The following is a 15,877-nucleotide window of genomic DNA, read 5'->3' as shown; positions in this document are numbered from 1 at the left end:
CAATAACCCTGTAAATGAGACAGCAAAAGAGACACTTATGTATAGAACAGTCTTTTGGACTCTGTGGGAGAGGGAGAGGGTGGGATGATTTGGGAGAATGGCATTGAAATATGTATAATATCATATATGAAACGAATCGCCAGTCCAGGTTTGATGCACGATACTGGATGCTTGGGGCTGGTGCACTGGGACAACCCAGAGGGATGATATGGGGAGGGAGGAGGGAGGAGGGTTCAGGATGGGGAACACATGTATGCCTGTGGCGGATTCGTTTCGATATATGGCAGAACCAATACAATATTGTAAAATTTAAAAATAAAATCGAAGTACCTTAAAAAAAAAAGAATAGTACTTCTTTGTTTTTTTCAGTATTTTGTCAGTATTCTGAAAATACTTAGAATACTTTCATTCTAAAAGTTCCGTTTTTTGAGATAGTATTTTCAGGATTTATTTTTTTTTAATGCTTCAAGGTGTTGACAAAAATTAATTAGTCAATCTAGGAAGGAAATGGAAAATTTTATTCCAAATTTGAGGATTATAACCTAGGAAGAACATCACAAAGGCTCTGAAAACTATTCTTCCCCTTAGAAACCAAAGTCCAGTTATATAAGTTTTTTGAGACAGAAGCCTGTACAACAAATGATATATTATTGGCAGTTTATATAATCTAGATGTAAGCATCATTGTGGTGAGTCATGTGACCCTTACAAGATCAAGAAGAAATCGTATCTTTTAAGCAGTTGTCTTTTTGATTCTGGGAGAATGTTGTTCTTTATGATGCAGCACGTATTCCTGCTGACGGGAGAGGCTTTGTTGATGTCTAATGCTCATACACTATGCACAGTATGGGAAGAGAGGAGGCCAAAGGGCAGAGAAGAAATTTTTATGTTTAGATTTTTCTTACTTGCCATTAAATGTGAATTTTATTTCACAAAATATACCCGAGACCTACTCATAAAGAAGGTTTGTCCCCTACACTTTCAAAAATCTTGAGGATGCCATATTAAAAAACAGCAAAAATTTTTAAAATAATTGACATGAAACCATTACATGAAATTTTAGTCTGAAGTCACCAGGTTATTAGTGAATTTGTATGGTACTTTTTTCTGAATTAATTGATTTTGAGACCCTTTGAAATTGTGTGGCAGAGTGATATATTAAGTTTTTTTTTTAGGTATTTAAAAAATCTAAACATAATCTCAAATCTAAATTGATAAATAGTATCATATAAATTTATTATCTTTTATTGAGCACCAACTGTATAGTAGCTACTATAGCAAGAAATAAAAATATTGTTGTATTCATTAAGGAATTTAAAGTATATGAAGAAATGGATAAGAAAATAAATAATTGCAATATTGGGCAATATGAAATTTGATCTACACTACATTAAATATTTGTATTTGAGCAAATCATCTATGAAGCTCTTCCAGTTCTAAAGATATGCCATCTGGAGACTATTTCTTGAACCACAATATTTTGTCCATACCTGGAGTCCTTTTAAGTCACATAACTTGGGTCAGATTTTTATTCAAACTGCTCAGTATCTGAATAATTACTTGACAATAGCTGGCAATCAAGCATGATTTAGGTAGATTTTGTTCTGATAACTAGTTCAAATAATGATAGTGCAGCATGGCAAAATTGTCAGGTTGTTAGTAGGAAATTAAAGTCAAAATTTCTCCATTTTACAGTGGAATAAACAATAAAATTTGTTACAAATGTTTGATCATGCATTATACCTTGAGTACACAGATCTTCTCCTGTGATGATTATCTTATCCTTAAACAAAATGGAATAAATAAGTATTATAATAAAATTCTAGATGTTAAGAGAATGTGAGATACTCTCTTTTTATATGCCAAACATTCAAAAGGGGAGATAGACACTGTTAGGTATTCTATTGGAAATATTTCATAGGCTTACCTTGTGTATTGAATTTGTAAAGTAAAGGAAACTAAATGCTCTTTGCTATGCAGTGGTTTATAGGGGAATGCAGAATTTATAATAAGTTTTTATGTCTTGTGTATAAAGTAAATATCTAAGCACTTAAAATAATTGTAAATAATCTTAGAGAAAAACAAAGTTTTTACAATGAAATTGTGCTTAAGAAATTGTTGCACTTTGGCTTAATCCACAAATTGTAAAAAAAGTAGGGGGGGGGGAGATATTCCCTGGTAGCTCAGACAGTATAGATTCTGCCTGCAATATAGGAGACCTGGTTCAATCCCTGGGTCAGAAAGATCCCCTGGAGAAGGAAATGGCAACCCACTCCATGATTCTCGCCTGGAGAATTTCATGGACAGAGGAACTTGGTGGACCACAGTCCATGGGGTCACAGAGTTGGACTCAACTGAATGACAAACGCTTTTACTTTCATAGATTGAAAAACATGAAAAGAATGTTCAGTAGGGAGTAAAATAAAGAGAATCAGTGAAAGGAAAAGCATGGTAAATGCCTATTTTCTTTTGCAGTAGAATCATATGTTGCTTTTATAAAATTCACGAAAAATAGTTTCTTTCAGGTTCATATATTTAGAATTAATCATAAATGTATTAGCTGTAACAGGGATAGATTCATTAATCAGTAAAAATGATTAATTATGATAGAATGTTAGGTACTGTGCTCTGATGTATATGTTCCACATGGGATACCCAGTGTACAATAATATAAATTAGAGTACCTGGGGAGCAAAAGTCTCAATGTAGGAAAAGGTTGATGGTGAGTTCAGTCAGTTCAGTTGCTCAGTCGTGTCCAAGTCTTTGTGACCCCATGAATCACAGCATGCCAGGCCTCCCTGTCCAGCACGAACTCCCAGAGTTTAATCAAACTCATGTCCATTGAGTCAGTGATGCCCTCCAGCCATCTCATCCTCTGTCATCCCCTTCTCCTCCTGCCCCCAATCGCTCCCAGCATCAGAGTCTTTTCCAATGAGTCAGCTCTTTGCATCAGGTGCCCAAAGAATTGGAGTTTCAGCTTCAACATCAGTCCTTCCAGTGAATATTCAGGACTGATTTCCTTTGGGATGGACTGGTTGGATCTTGTTGCAGTCCAAGGGACTCTCAAGAGTCTTCTCCAACACCACAGTTCAAAAGCATCAATTCTTCAGCGCTCAGCTTTCTTCACAGTCCAACTCTCACATCCATACATTACCACTGGAAAAACCATAGCCTTGACTAGATGGACCTTTACTGGCAAAGTAATATCTCTGCTTTTCAATATGCTATCTAGGTTGGTCATAACTTTCCTTCCAAGGAATAAGTGTCTTTTAATTCCATGGCTGCAATCACCATTTGCATGATTTTGGAGCCCCCCAAAAATAAAGTCTGACACTGTTTCCACTGTTTCCCCATCTATTTGCCATGAAGTGATGGGACCAGATGCCATGATCTTAGTTTTCTGAATGTTGAGCTTTAATCCAACTTTTTCACTCTCCTATGGTATTGACACTTAATTTCACATTCCACAAAAGATTTCCTTCCTTCCTCACTTCTCTTCCCCTACTTCTCTCCCTTTCTTTTATTCTGTCTCCCTCCCTCCTTTTCTCCATCCCTTCCTTTCTTTCATTTCTCCCTTTTTAATGTATCTTTCCTTCAGAAAATACTTATTGAACACCTACTATATTCCAAGCATATTTGCCTTTTTAGATTTTTGTTAATGGGTCAAAGAGAAAACAAGCAGCAACTTTCAACCAGTTGAGTAAAAGAGTTAATAACTGACCTAAAAAATTGTACTATGTCTTTCTAGAACAACACTGATATTACAGCAAAAAAGAAAAATGCTACCTTCAGTTACCCTTGGCAATATTCTTGTTAACTAAAGGGATATGGTTCCTAGCTTGGTATCTACATTAGTTTAGTATCAATAAAACATGAAACATGTTCTTCATATCAGGTGGCCAAAGTATTGGAGTTTCAGTTTCAACATCAGTCGTTCTAATGAATATTCAGGGCTAATTTCCTTTAGGATTAACTGGTTTGATCTCCTTGCAGTCCAAGAGACTCTCAAGAGTCTTCTCCAACACCACAGTTCAAAAGTATCAATTCTTAGCTCCTCCTTTATCTTTCTTCTATTCTGTAACATTTGGTTCACTCAGAAAATATCTGTAGAGCAGTTACCATATGTCAGGCTCTGTTTTACATATTAATACAGTAGATATGGACTTCTCAGGTGATGCAGTGATAAAGAATCCACCTGCCAATGCAGGTGGTGCCAGTTCGGTTCCTGGGTCAGGAAGATCCCCTGGAGAAGGGTATAGCAAGCCACTCTCGTATTCTTGCCTGGAGAATCCTATGGACAGTGGAGCCTGGTGGGCTCCAGTCCATAGGATCACAAAGAGTTGGACATGACTGAGTAACTGAATACTCATGCACACTAGATAGAGCATTAAAACAATGTAGAAAACCTCTCCCCTCAATAAACATACAACCTAGTTGATAGAGGATGAGAATCAGTTTGGGGGAGAAATAAAGTGGAATAAATAAATAGGAAGTCCCAGGGAATGGTCTGGATTTGATCCAAAGGTCCTTGTGTCTAGATTCTGAGTGAGGCTGATATTTAAGGAAAAGTTTTCAGAATAATAGCCAGGGGGAATGATTGATGGAAGCTGTATCTACTGGATATCACAGCAGAACTTCCTATTCCTGCCGCTCTAAGCAAAGTATTCACTTCTACTCTCCTTCTGGAAATTTGTACTTCTTTATCTATGAATATTTTAAGCATTAACAGTCTCCTCCTATATATGAATTGAAAGCATCTCCTATCTTTGTTCACTCTCATAAAATTTGGGCTGGAGTGCAAACCGTTTCCTATCTTATCCTAGACCATCTAGTTTGAAAGGGATCTATAGTTAGCTGACTACATCCCTAAAAAGTTAATAATGCTAGTTAAAGTTTATTTGACACATCATGCCAAGCTTACTTCCCTGTGCAGTGCATGTGTTATCTCTAAATTCTGTGGGGTTGATAAAGTCATTCTCTTCATTACAAAGATTAAGATGCATAGTAAGGAACTTGCAAAAAATTCATATCCTATGCAGTCTCACTCCAGAGTTTGCATACATTGAGAAACTTCTGGATTTTGGTTTCTGAATAGTTAAGCAAACAACACCCCTTCTAGTGTGGCTTGTTTACTTTACCTAGTCAAAGAAAATCTCTTCTTTCATCTTAATTACTGCATCTTATGTAAAACACCTATCACTTATTGACTAGGTCAGGGACTCCAATTATTTATTTTCATAGCACTATGGGTTTGCCTCATCACATTTTATTTTAGTTACTTACTTAATTGGTTTTGACACTAGTCTTTCAGCAGGAATCAGGTTCACTGTCATTTTCATTATATCTCAAGAATATGAGGTAGTCTTGGAACATAACCAGTATGCTCTAAATATGTTTAGAGTGAACAAATTTTTAAAAGCTGAGTTGATTGACAGTAATGTCTATGAGAGAGGGAGAGACGGAGAAAAACTGAATTCATAGAAATTTGAGCTTAGTTTTATTATTTATTATTGAAGGCAATTCAAGAATATGAAATAAGCTATTTTCTAACTTCAAGTTCTCAGTAACTTGAAGAATAAGAACTGTAATACGATTGTGGCAGTTTCCTCTAGTTTATGAAATTTTATCACAATTAGCCTTTGAAAATGTTGAACATTCTTAATACATTAAAATTTCACGTTAGATCTATTGATGACTTTCGAACTCATGTTTGTTTTGCCTACTTGCCATTCTTTCAATCATAGCATGTTCCAAACCCTTAAGGATAAATGGCATTATTATAGAGAAGACAGACAACAATTGAGCAGAGAAATGGAATAGGATAGATTAGAGTTTGGAGAGAGAAAGAGGAAGTTGTGTTTGTGTGGGTGTATATGTTGGGATAAGTGCTGTCAAGATGATAGTAGAGCTGAACTTTGGGAATGATGTTATTATTAAAGAAACTAGAATCTCAGGAAATTCAGTTACAGGAATCATTTAAAAACTATTAATTTTTCCATTTTCTTTTAGTTTGTGCCATCAATCATATCTTTCTCAAGCTTTTTCAAATTGGTATTGTTAAGAAAAACTAAATCAATCTTTTTTTCCCTACTTTTTATACTATGAGTCCAATTAATATGGTCTCTATAATTTATATAAAACTTTGTGAAATATATTTCATTTGAAATGTGCATTAAGAATATATATAATTGTATAAAATGCATTGAATAAATTAAAACTATGATTAATTATTTGTAATAACTGTAGTGTAAAGCAGTGAAAGATTATGGCTTCTGAGATAAAACTTCAGTAACTCCTTCAATTTTAGGCATCCCTTAATTAATTTGAGATTTTAAACAAATCTATATGAACTGATATTATCTATTTTTCTTTCATTATGTCAATGAAAAATTAATCAGTTGATCTAAGAAAGAAATGAAAAATGTTATTTGAGCCAAATTTGAGCATTATAACCCGAGAAGAGCATCTCATAAAGCTCTGACTCTTCTGCCCATTAGAAGTCAAATCACAGTTATATGTTTTTTTGTTTTTGTTTTTGTTTTTAAGATAGAAGGCTATATACAAAATGACATATTATTAACAGCTTACACTATCCAGATCTAAGTGTCATCTGGCCCCTTACAAAATCAAGAAGGGATACTGTCTTTTAAGGAGTTGTCTTAATGCTGCTCCTCATGGTTGAGCAGCTGTTTCTGCCAATGGGGAGGCTTCGTCCATGCATAATGCTGATACACAATGCACAGTGAGGGAGAGAAGTCAAAGGGCAGAGAAAACTTTTATGTTTAAATATTTATTGTCTTGCCATAAAATAGGAATTTTATTTCAACAATAATGATTCTATTTTTTCAAAGTGGTATTAGATTGATGATTCTTATTGTGGGAGAATTCTCCAGAAGTTTCACACCTGTAGTTTAATATTTACATTCTATAGTTTATTTAGTTCAGTCCTTCGAAGTCATTCACTTGTATGTACACATTTTATCTCTGATGTTCTCTAAATATATTTCACATTGGCTTTGATCTATTTAATTTCCCCATGATTATCATTAAAAAAATAGTGGCACAAATGATACAGTTTTACTTTCTTTTTTTAAATTTATTTTTTATTTAAATTATTTTATTTTTTAAATTTACAATATTGTATTGGTTTTGCCATATATCAACATGAATCCACCACAGGTATACACGTGTTCCCCATCCTGAATCCTCCTCCCTCCTCCCTCCCCATACCATCCCACTGGGTCATCCCAGTGCACCAGCCCCAAACATCCAGTATCGTGCATTGAACCTGGACTGGCGACTCGTTTCATATATGATATTATACATGTTTCAATGCCATTCTCCCAAATCATCCCACCCTCTCCCTCTCCCACAATACAGTTAAAAATTTGTGTGTATGCTTAGTCATGTCTAACTCTTTGGGACCCCATAGACTGTAACCCACCAGCTTCCTCTGTCCATGGAATTCTCAGGCAAGAATACTGAAATTGGTTGCTGTGCTCTCCTCCAGGGGATCTTCCCCATGCAGGAATTGAAGTTGTGCCTCTTATATGCCTTGCAGTGGTAAGAGGGTTTTTACAACTGAGCCACCTGGGAAGCCTCAAAGATGACAGAATGATCTGTTTTTTCTTTTCTTTTTTTTTCCCAAGCCATTCAGTATTACAATAATCCAAGTCTATGTACCAACCGCTGATGCTAAAGAAGCTGAAGTTGATTGGTTCTCTGAAGAACTACAAGACATAGAACTAACACACACACACACACACACACACACACACACACAATGTCATTTTCATCATAGGGGATTGGAATGAAAAAGTTGGAAGTCAAGAGATACGTGAAATAATAAGCAAGTTTGGCCTTGGAGTACAAATTGAAGCAGGGCAAAGGATAATAGTCCATGCATTCCATATAGTCCATGTGTTCCATGCAGTCCATGGGATTGCAGAGTTGGACACAACTGAGTGACTGAGCTGACTGAACTGAAAGGCTAACAGTTTTGTCAAGAGAACCTGATGGTCATGGCAAACACCCTTTTCCAATGGTCCAGAACTGTGTGTAGAGTATAAAATATCAAGTATTTTCTAGGTTATTTCTGAGCAGCTCTACCACCTGCTGACATAAGGGTGGTTACATCTGCTTATCTGAAGTTATTGATATTTCTCCCAGAAACCTTGATTCCAGCTTGAAACTTGAAGAGAAATAATTGACACCAAATAAGGGTAGCCTAAAAAATAAGGAGGTAGAGCTGCTCAGAACCAGTGAAAATAGTAGATTACTGGGCATGATGGAGTCCATGAACAGGGACATCCTCTTGAAAGACAAGGACGAGTAATCTCCGCTGAAAGTGAAAGCCGCACAGTCATGTGCGACTCTTTGCAACCCCATGGACTATACAGTCCATGGAATTCTCCAGGCCAGAATATTGGAGTGGGTAGCCTTTCCCTTCTCCAAGGGATCTTCCCAATCCAAGGAGTACACTTTGCCAGCACTCTGATCTCTGTGATACAGGTCTTTCTTTTAAACTAAGAATTGTGAGACAATAAATCTATGCTGATATGCTCCTTAATTTGTGGGAGTTTGTTTTAGCAGCAGTAGGAACATTAACTGATATAGGGCAGTGACTGGCTCCTCTTCTGTGTTGACCTTAGAGGAAAACCTCACCTCCACCCACTGGCTTCTTCTTTTTTTTTTTTTTTAATTGGACACTAATTACATTACAATATTGTAGTGTTTTTTTGCCATACATCTACATGAATCAGCCATGGGTGTACATGTATCCCCCATCCTAAAGCCCCCTCCCATCTCCCACCTCCCACCCCCTGCACATTCCCATCCCTCAGGGTCGTTCCAGTGCACTGGCCCTAAGTGCCCTGTATCATGCACAGCTTTCTTATTCATTCATCTGATGATGGGCATCTAGCTTGTTTCCATGTCCTGGCCATTATAAACAGTGCTGCAATGAACATTGGGGTACACGTGTGTCTTTCAATTCTGGTTTCCTCAGTGTGTGTGCCCAGCAGTGGGATTGCTGGGTCATATGGCAGTTCTAGTTCCAGTTTTTCAAGGAATCTCCACACTGTTCTCCATATGGCTCTACTAGTTTGCATTACCGCCAACAGTGTAAGAGGGTTCCCTTTTCTCTGTACCCTTTCCAACATTTATTGTTTGTAGACATTTTGATAGTAGCCATTCTGACCGGCGTGAGATGGTACCTCATTGTGCTTTTGATTTGCATTTCTCTGGTAATGAGTGATGTTGAGCATCTTTTCATGTGTTTGTTAGCCATCTGTATGTCTTCTTTGGAGAAATGTCTGTTTAGTTTCTTGGCCATTTTAGATCGGGTCACTTATTTTTCTGTTATTGAGCTGCATGAGCTGCTCATATATTTTTGAGATTAATTCTTTGTCATTTGCTTCATTTGCTATTATTTTCTCCCATTCTGAAAGCTGTATTTTCACCTTGCTTATAGTTTCCTTCATTGTGCAAAAGCTTTTAAGTTTAATTAGATCCCATTTGTTTATTTTTACTTTTATTTCCATTACTCTGGGAGGAAACTGCTGTGATTTATGTCAGAGAGTGAGTGTTTTGCCTATGTTTTCCTCTAGGAGTTTTATAGTTTCTGGTCTTACATTTAGATCTTTAATCCATTTTGAGTTTATTTTTGTGTATGGTGTTAGAAAGTGTTCTAGTTTCATTCTCTTACAAGTGGTTGGCCAGTTTTCCCAGCACCACCTATTAAAGAGATTGTCTTTTCTCCATTTTATATTCTTGCCTCCTTTGTCAAAGATAAGGTGTCCATAAGTGCATGGATTTCTCTCTGAGCTTTTTATTTTGTTCCATTGATCTATATTTCTGTCTTTGTGCCAGTACAATACTGTCTTGATAACTGTAAATTTGTAGCATAGTCTGAAGTCAGACAGGTTGATTCCTCCAGTTGCATTCTTCTTTCTCAAGATTGTTTTGGCTATTCGAGGATTTTTTAATTTCCATACAATTTGTGAAATTATTTGTTTTAGTTCTGTGAAAAATACCGTTGGTAGCTGGCTAGAGATTGCACTGAATCTATAGATTGTTTTGGTAGTATACTCATTTTCACAATATTGATTTTTCCAATCCATTAACATGGTATATTTCTCCATCAATCCGTGTCATCTTTGATTTCTTTCACCACTGTTTTACAGTTTTCAATATATAGGTCTTTTGTTTCTTTAGGTAGATTTATTCCTAAGTATTTTATCCTTTTTGATGCAATGGAGAATGGAATTGTTTCCTTATTTTGTCTTTCAGTTTTCTCATTGTTAGTGTATAGGAATGCAAGGGATTTCTGTGTATTAATTTTATATCCTGCAACTTTACTATATTCATTGATTAGGTCTAGTAATTTTCTGGTGGCGTCTTTAGGGTTTTCTATGTAAAGGATCATGTCATCTGCAAATAGTGAACCATTTTATTCTTCTGTTCCAATCCGGATTCCATTTATTTCTTTTTCTTCTCTGATTGCTGTGGCTAAAACTTCCAAAACTATGTTGAATAGTAATGGTGAAAGTGGGCACTCATTTTTGTTCCAGACTTTAGGGGAAATGCTTTCAATTTTTCTCCATTGTAATGTTTGCTGTGGATTTATCATATATGACTTTTATAATGTTGAGGTATGTTCCATCTATGTCTGCTTTCTGGAGGTTTTTTTTTGTGTGTGTCATAAAATGGATGTTGAATTTTGTCAAAGCCTTTCTTTGCGTCTATTGAGACAATCATGTGTTTTTTATCTTTCAATTGTTGATGTGGTGTATCACATTGACTGATTTGCGAATATTGAAGAATCCTTGTATCCTTGGGATAAAGACCACTTGGTCATGATGTATGATCTTTTTAATATGTTGTTGGATTCTGTTTGCTAGAATTTTGTTAAGGACTTTTGCACCTATGTTCATCAGTGATATTGGCCTGTAGTTTTCTTTTTTTGTGGCATCTTTGTCTGATTTTGGTATTAGGGTGATGGTGGCCTCATAGAATGAGTTTGGTAGTTTACCTTCCTCTGCAATTTTCTGGAAGAGGTTGAGTAGGATAGGTGTTAGCTCTTCTCTAAATTTTTGGTAAAATTCACCTGTGAAGCCATCTGTTCCTGAGCTTTAATTTGGTGGAAGATTTTTGATTATAGTTTTGATTGCCATGTTCGTGATGGATCTGTTAAGATTTTCTATTTCTTCTTGGTTCAGTTTTGGAAGGTTATACTTTTCTAAGAATTCATCCATTTCTTCCAAGTTGTCCATTTTATTGTCATATAGTTGCTGATAGTAGCCTCTTATGATGCTTTGTATTTCTGTGTTGTCTGTTGTGATTTCTCCATTTTCATTTCTAATTTCATTGATTTGATTCTTCTCCCTTTTTTTCTTGATGAGTCTGGTTAATAGTTTGTCTGTTTTATTTATCTTCTCAAAGAACCAGCTTTTAGTTTTGTTGATTTTTCTATAGTCCCCTTTGTTTATTTTTCATTTATTTCTGCCCTAATTTTTATGATTTCTTTCCTTCTACTAACTGTTGGTTTCTTCATTTCTTCTTTTTCTAGTTGCTTTACATGTAAGGTTAATTTATTTATTTGATTTTTCTCTTGTTTCTTGAGGTTAGCTTATATTGCTATGAACCTTACCCTTATCACATTTTTTTACTGAATCCCAAGGTTTTGGGTTGTTGTGTTTTCATTTTCATTCGTTTCTATGCATATTTTGATTTCTTTTTTGATTTCTTGTGTGATTTATTAGTTATTCAGAAGTGTGTTGTTTAGCTTCCGTATATTTGCATTTTTAATAGTTCTCCCCCCACCACCCCCATGCTATGCTCAGTCGCTTCAGTCATGTCCGACTCTGTGTGACCCCATAGACGGCAGCCCACCAGGCTCTGCCATCCCTGGGATTCTCCAGGCAAGAATACTGGAGTGAGGTGCCATTTCCTTCTCCAATGCATGAAAGAGAAAAGTGAACATAATGCTATGCTATGCTAAGTTGCTTCAGTCGTGTCCGACTCTTAGTGACTCCATGGACTGCAGCCTACCAGGCTCCTCTGTCCATGGATTTTCCAGGCAATAGTACTGGAGTGGGGTGTCATTGCCTTCTCCCCCCACCCCCATAGTTGACATCTAATCTTACTGCATTGTGATCATAGAAGATGCTTGAAATGATTTCAATATTTTTGAATTTACCAAGGCTAGGCTTATGGCCCAGGATGTGATCTATCCTGCAGAAGATTCCTTGTGCACTTGAGAAAAAGGTGAAATTCATTGTTTTGGGGTGAAATGTCCTACGGAGGAACCTGGAAGGCTGCAGTCCATAGGGTCGCTGAGGGTCGCACATGACTGAGCAACTTCACTTTCACTTTTCACTTTCATGCATTGGAGAAGGAAATGGCAACCCACTCCAGTGTTCTTGCCTGGAGAATCCCAGGGACAGGGAAGCCTGGTGGGCTGCCGTCTATGGGGTCGCACAGAGTCAGACAAGACTGAAGTGACTTAGCAGCAGCAGTCCTATGGATATCAATTAGGTCTAACTGGTCCATTGTATCATTTAAAGTTTCTGTTTCCTTGCTAATTTTCTGTTTGGTTAATCTATTCATAGGTGTGAGTGGGATATTAAAGTCTCCCACTATTATTGTGTTACTGTTCATTTACCCTTTCATACTTGTTAGCATTTGCCTTACATATTGTGGTGCTCCTAAGTTGGGTGTATATATATATTTCTAATTGTTATATCTTCTTCTTGGATTCATCCTTTGATCATTATGTATTGTCCTTCTTTGTCTCTTTTCACAGACTTTATTTCAAGTCTATTTTATCTGATATAAATATTGCTACTCCTGCTTTCTTGTGGTCTCCATTTGCATGAAGTATCTTTTTCCAGCCCTTCACTTTCAGTCTGTATTTGTCCCTTGGTTTGAGGTGGCTGTCTTGTAGACAACATGTATAGGGGTGTTATTTTGTATCCATTCAGCCAGTCTTTGTCTTTAGGTTGGGGCATTCAATCTATTTACATTTAAGATAATTGTTCATAAGTAGGATCCCATTGCCATTTGGTTTGTGGTTTTGTGTTCGAGTTTATAAACCTTTTCTGTGTTTCCTGTCTAGAGAAGATCCTTTAGAATTTGTTGGAGAGCTGGTTTGGTGGTGCTGAATTCTCTCATCTTTTGCTTGTCTGTAAAGCTTTTGATTTCTCCTTCATATTTGAACGAGATCCTTGCTTGGTATGGTAATCTGGGTTGTATGTTTTTCTCTTTCATCACTTTAAGTATGTCCTGCCATTCCCTTCTGGCCTGAAGAGTTTCCTTTGAAAGATCAGCTGTTATCCTTATGGGAATCCCCTTGTGTGTTATTAGTTGCTTTTCCCATGCTTTTTTTTTTTTTTTTTTTTTTAATAATTTCATCTTTGTTAATTTAATTCACATGTGTCTTTGGCTGCTTCACCTTGGGTCAATCCTGTTTGGGACTCTCTGGGTTTCTTGGACTTGGGGGGCTATTTCCTTCCCATTTTAGGGACGTTTTCAACTATTATCTCCTCATGTATTTTCTCATGCCCTTTCTTTTTTGTCTTTTTCTTCTGGGACTCCTGTGGTTTGAATGCTGGGGCATTTGACATTGTCCCAGAGGTCTCTGAAGTTGTTCTTATTTCCTTTCATTCTTTTTCCTTTTTTCCTCTCTGCTTCATTTATCTCCACCATTTTATCTTCCACCTCACTTATCCTATTTCTGCCTCAGTTATTCTACTGTTGGTTCCCTCCAGTGTTCTTTTGATTTCAGTTATTGCATTATTCATTATTGATTGACTCTTTTTTATTTCTTCTAGATCCTCATTAAATATTTCTTGCATCTTCTCAATCCTTGGCACTAGTCTATTTATCTGTAACTCCGTTTTGTTTTCAAGATTTTGGATCATCTTTACTATCATTATTCTGAAATCTTTTTTCAGGTAGACTCCATATCTCCTCCTCTTTTGTTTTGTTTGATGGCCATTTTTCATGCTCCTTTACCTGCTGAATATTTCTCTGCCTTTTCATTTTGTTTAGATTACTGTTTGGGGTGGCCTTTATGTAGTCTGGAAATTTTTTGGTTCCTCTTTATTGTGGAGGTTACTCCCTGTGGGTGGGGTTGGACGAGTGACTTGTCAAGGTTTCCTGGTTAGGGAAGCTTGCATCTGTATTCTGGTGGGTGGAGATGGATCTCTTCTCTCTGGAGTGCAATGAAGTGTCTAGTAGTGCTTTTTGAGGTGTCTATGGGTTTGGTGTGACTTTGGACAGCCTGTATTTTAATGCTTATGGCTGTGTTCCTGCCATTGGTGGAGAATTAGTGTGGTATGTCTTGCTCTGGAACTTGTTGGTTCTTGGCTGGAGCTTGGTTTCAGTGTAGGTATGGAGACTTTTGGATGAGCTCTTATTGATTTATGTTCCCTGGAACCAGGAGTTCTCTGGTGTTCTCAAGTTTTGGATTTAAGCCTCCTGCCTCTGGCTTTCAGTCTTATTCTTACAGTAGCCTCAAGACTTCTCCATCCATACAGCACAGATGATAAAACATCTAAGTTAATCGTGACAACATTCTCCACAGTGAGGGACACACAGAGAGTTTCACAAATTTACATGGAGCAGAGAAGAGGGAGGAAGGAGATAGAGGTGACCAGGAGGAGAAGAGGGGGAATCAAAAGGAGCTAGAGCAATCTAGCCAGTAATCAATTCCCTATGTGCTCTCCACAGTCTGAAACACCCAGATAGGTTCATAGAGTTACAGAGAGAAGAGAAGAGGGAGAGGGAGATAGACGTGACCAGGAATAGAAGAGTAGGTGTCAAAAGGGGAGACAAATTTAGACAGTAATCTAGATAGGGGAACAGTGGAAACAGTGTCAGACTTTATTTTGAGGGGCTCCAAAGTCACTGCAGATGGTGATTGCAGCCATGAAATTAAAAGACGCTTACTCCTTGGAAGGAAAGTTATGATCAACCTAGATAGCATATTGAAAAGCAGAGGCATTACTTTCCAACAAAGGTCTGTCTAGTCAAGGCTATGATTTTTCCAGTGGTCATGTATGGATGTGAGAGTTGGACTGTGAAAAAGCTGAGCACTGAAGAATTGATGCTTTTGAACTGTGGTGCTGGAGAAGACTCTTGAGAGTCCCTTGGACTGCAAGGAGATCCAACCAGTCCATTCTAAAGGAGATCGGTCCTGGGTGTTCTTTGGAAGGACTGATGCTGAATCTGAAACTCCAATACTTTGCCCACCTTACGCGAAGAGTTGACTCATTGGAAAAGACTTTGATGCTGGGAGAGATTGGGGGCAGGAGGAAAAGAGGACGACAGAGGATGAGATGGCTGGATGGCATCACCGACTTGATGGACGTGAGTTTGAGTGAACTCCGGGAGTTGGTGATGGACTGGCATGCTGCGATTCATGGGGTCACAAAGAGTCGGACATGACTGAGCGACTGAACTGAACTGTACTGAAGTGCTCTCCAGAGCCCAGAAGACCCAGAGAGATTCACAGAGATAAGTAGAGAAGAGAAGGGAGAGTGGGGAGATGGAGGTGACTTTGGAGAGAAAAGGCAGAGTCAAAAGGGGAGAGACCAATCAAGCCAATAATCACACCCCTAAGTAAAAGTGGGTACTCAAGATTAGATTCTTAAAGATACAAAATTTATAACAAATACCAAAAAGCAAAGATTAAAAATCTAGAGTAGAGCTTAGACTCTTAAAAATACAATATTCAAACTATAAAACAAAATCAATCACAAAAATTATTAAAAAATATATATATGAAATTTGCTTTAAAAATAGGGTCTCTTCTTGCAAGGTAACAGTAGGTTACAACAGAGAAGGCAATGGCAACCCACTCCATTACTCTTGCC

This window comes from Bubalus kerabau, chromosome 1, assembly GCF_029407905.1.
Source record: "Bubalus kerabau isolate K-KA32 ecotype Philippines breed swamp buffalo chromosome 1, PCC_UOA_SB_1v2, whole genome shotgun sequence".
In the NCBI taxonomy this organism is placed as follows: Eukaryota; Metazoa; Chordata; class Mammalia; order Artiodactyla; family Bovidae; genus Bubalus; species Bubalus kerabau.
The sequence above is the reverse complement of the archived record's forward strand: the minus strand, read 5'-3'. Positions refer to the sequence as shown.